This window comes from Myotis daubentonii, chromosome X (genome assembly GCF_963259705.1).
Source record: "Myotis daubentonii chromosome X, mMyoDau2.1, whole genome shotgun sequence".
Taxonomy (NCBI): domain Eukaryota; kingdom Metazoa; phylum Chordata; class Mammalia; order Chiroptera; family Vespertilionidae; genus Myotis; species Myotis daubentonii.
In genome coordinates, this window is record NC_081861.1 from 22,475,212 (window position 1) to 22,479,666 (window position 4,455).

The window sequence follows — 4,455 nt, forward strand, 5'->3', positions numbered from 1 at the left end:
CTAACTGATGTGGGTTCTGTCTCTTTCTCTCTTTGTCTCTGTTCCCCTGTCTGTCTCTCTCTCCATGTATATAATGTGTGTGTGCGTGTGTATGTGTATACACACATATACATATATACTTATGTATACAGATGCATATATATATATATATATATATATATATATATATATATATATATATATTCCACAAATAATTGGCTTGAATGAACATTTTATTCAGTATCTATCTACTTTAATATATTTACCTTATTTTCCTGAATTAACTAGTTGCCTTGGAATTTTAATTTATTCAAATAATATTTAGTGAGGGCACATGCGTCTGAGGGCATGTGCATTCGAGGGCACATGCATCAGCACGCTCCAGCCACGGAGGAGGGGCAGCGTGAGCCATGGCGGCGGACAGCAAACAGATCCCACAGAACCACCAGCAGTCCAATGGCTTTGGCTTCAAGCCCTTCCTGATTGGTATCGGGGGGGGGGGGGGCGCGGCTAGTGGCAAGTCCTCTGTTTGTGGAAAGATTGTGCAGCTCTTGGGGCAGAACGAGGTGGACTACCGCCAGAAGCAGGTGGTCATCTTGAGCCAGGACAACTTCTACCGGGTCCTCACTTTGGAGCAGAAGGTCAAAGCCCTGAAAGGCCAGTTCAATTTTGATCACCCGGATGCTTTTGACAATAAAATCATACTCAAAACTCTCAAAGAAATTACTGAAGGGAAAACCGCAGATTCCCGTGTACGACTTTGACTCCCATTACCGGAAGGAGGAGATGGTCACCATCTACCTCGCAAATGTGGTCCTCTTTGAAGGCATTTTGTCATTTTACTCTGAAGAGGTATGAGACCTGTTCCAGATAAAGATCTTTGTGGACACTGATGCAGACACTAGGCTCTCCCGCAGAGTATTAAGAGACATAAGTGAAAGATGGAGGGACCTGGAACAGATTTTATCCCAGTACCTTACTTTTGTCAAACCTGCCTTTGAGGAATTCTGCTTGCCTACAAAGAAATACGCAGACGTGATAATTCTTCAAGGTGTAGATAATCTAGTGGCTATCAACCTCATTGTGCAGTATATCCAGCACATCCTGAATGGAGGGCTATCCAAGCAGCAGACCAATGGCTGTCTCAGAGGTTACACTCCTGCACATAAAAGACAGGCCTCAGAGTCCAGAAGCCACACACATTGACCCTGTCTCCCTTGGACCCCAGTTCCACTCCAGGAGACAGAAAGACAGGTAGCTCTGGCCATCTGTACATATGGTTTCTTATGACTGCTTATTTAAGAAAACAACATGGAGATAAAATGCCTTGAAATAGTACTTGACTCCAAGGTTATATGATGAACTGGGTCAACTAGTACTGGTGATGCCTAATTATGAAGCCAATATGTAACCAGTTATAAATACACTCATATATATATATATATTATATATATTATATATATATATATATATAATATATATATATATATATATATATATATATATATATATATATATATATATATATATATATATATATATATCTTAGAGGCCTGTTGCACAAAAAGATTTATGCAATAGGCCTTCCCTTCCCCTGGTTGCCGGCACTGGTTTTCCTCCAGCACCTGGGACCCAGGCCTTCGCTCCAGCCAGAGCCGCCTTCAAGCCTTCGCTGCTCCGGCCAGAGCCGCCTTCAGTCTTCCCTCTGCCGCTTCACACCTATGTATGCAAATTAACCGCCATCTTTGTTGGTGTTTAATTTGCATATCTTGCTGATTAGCCAATGGGAGGTGTAGCAAAGGTACAGTCAATTACCATGTTTGTCTATTATTAGATAGGATAATATTTATTGAGCACCCAATATGTGCAAGGTACTGTTCTAGATCCAGTATAAAGCAGAGAAGACAAGAATAAACCTCTCACCTCATACAATATACATTCAAATGTAAGGAGAGACAGAATTAAACAATAAATAAAATTTATGGTATGTTGGTAGTAAGTGCTGTGGAGTAAAACAAAAGAATGTAGGGGGGCAGGAAGTAAACTTGTGGTGTATGGGAAAGGGTGCCATTTGGAGTTGGTTGGCAAGTAATAATGCATGCAGATATCTGGGAAGAGAACAGTCCAGGCAGAGGGAGAATGTCAAGTTCAAGGACCCTGAGATAGATCTATGTGTAGCTAGTCTGTGAAATGGCAGGTGTTTGGAGCTAAGTATGGGAGGTAGAACATGGTAGGAAACAATGTCATAGATCACATGGAGGAGCAGATCATGGAGGGTCTTGTAATCCAACGCAAGGACTTGTAAAAGTTGGAAGCCAGTAGAAGGATTTGCACAGGGAAGTGATATGATGACATGTGTTAACTGGACCACACTGCCTGAAAACAGGTTTAAAGAATCCAGGGCAGAAGCAGACCAGTGAGGAAGCTGTTGCAGCAATCTAGGGCAGAAATGATGGCGGCTTGACCAGGGAGGTAAGAGTAATAGGATTCTAGATGTATTCTGAAGGTATTACTAATGGGATTTTCTTATAGATGGGGTGTGGGTGTGAGAAGTCAGGATGACTCTAAGGATTTTGCCCGAACAACAGGAAGGATGAGTTTGTTAGGAATTAGATGGGAAAAATTGAAGAGGGGTGGGTTTTAGGAGAAAAGCCTGGGTTTTAGACATGTTAAATTTGAGATGCCTATTAAATATTCAAGTGAAGCTACTAAGGATATACACTGCTGGGCTTTAGAAGATATATATGGTAGGTTTACAGTTGTGAGTATGCGAAACACAGTGTTTATTATTGTATTATTTATTTATTGTATTTTTTTCCACATGAACAACTGTAAACCTACTCTTGCCCTATCCTGTGTGTGTGTAATTTGTCTACATACAGATGAAATTTAAATGTAAAGACATGAGAAAAATGAACTCACCAAGGGAGTAAGAATAGATAAGAGAAGATGTTTGAGGACTGGGCCCTGGGGCCCTCTAACATTTAAAGGTCAGAGAGATGGGGAAGAGCTAATAGATGACTAAAATAGAGATGCCAGTGTGGTGATCTGGGAAACCCCAAATTTATGACTGACACAGTAAATGCAGAACAAAATTTGTTTCCAGGAGTTCCAACCCTGTTAGACCTGCACTCTCCATTGGTTTGGGAGAGGGGCTTCAGAGTTGACAGTGTATAAGGGGACTCCTCACTCTTTTTGAAATTTGGTGGTAGATAATTTCCTCATAATTTTGTTGCAAGATGGCAAAGATATTGGGCAGTGACAGATGTGTGAAAGCAAGTATTATAATAGAACCATTTTTTGTTCTAGTGAATGTAGTGTGTTATAATTAAGACATTGTTGCACTCCATCATCATGACAGGTCAATTTAGTGCATTGCCAATTTCTTCTTTTTTTTCTAATTTGGGGGGTAGGATAGAGATGTGCCAAAAGAGATCAACCATCTGAAAATTTGACATCATTTATTCTCACATTCAACATTAGGTCACATAAAAGAGGACTCCAAAACTACTTATGCCCTCTGTCACCATTAAATTTCATGTCACCAGTGATAGCTTGGAGGCTGATTTCATATCCTTGTTTGTTTGAAGAGCCATTCTTTCTGTACAAATCTATTCTGAAGCAGAAGGTCAAGGCCATGTGTATTATGAGTTAAAAGTTCAGCCCAACTGTTGGTTCTTTGTTCTTTGACTTTTACCTTCCCTGAACTTGTCTGCTAGAATCTGTCATTTGTAAGAATCAATTTATAAAATTAGTGAGCTGGTACAATTTCTAAACATACCTTCAAGTCCCAGGTGAGCTTTCCTAAAGCACAGTGGCACTGCAGCATCCTCAGTGGTACCTAGGAATAGTACTAATTAATTTTCAGTGCTTTTCCCCATCTGAGAATTTTGGTCAGAAAAACTCATTTCTGAAAGATCGCCTGGAGCAGATTTAAGCACAGACCCCTTTAATTGGCATGAATGAGCAACAGTTGGACTTCACTTCAGCAATTCAGCATTCTTCCATGGTTAACCAGAGTGCATAGAAACAATGGAAATTGCCTCTTAGTTCCCAAAAGGAGAAGAGAGAAGGGCAAAAAGACAGCAAAGCAGTAAATCATCTGATTACCTTACTCCACAGGCATTGTTTCTGTGGTTTGTTTGTTAATGTGCACCCTACTATGAAAAGGAAATATTTGAATTATATACAGGCAGTATAGCAGTTGGACTACATAATAATTTTTTGTAATTTGATATAAATGTTCAAAAACTACGTTCTTTGAGTCATACATTGAAGGGAAAAGGCTTAATGTTCGAACCTGTCAGGTTTTCTGAAACCTTTATTTTATTTTTGGGTTAGGCTTATCAAGTTTAGTCCCCTGTTGCTAAAATGTTCTCTTGGTTATGATACATACACACACAAACACATACACATGGAACTGATTTTGAGAACGTTTTATTTCAAAAGAGAATTGTCAAACTAGAGAATAAAGAG

General features: G+C 39.8%; 1 pseudogene; it reads left to right on the forward strand.

Moving 5' to 3' along the window:
• The first annotated feature begins 389 nt into the window (after window positions 1-389).
• Window positions 390-1,185, forward strand: LOC132224279 (uridine-cytidine kinase 2-like; annotated as a pseudogene).
• The last annotated feature ends 3,270 nt before the right edge of the window (window positions 1,186-4,455 follow it).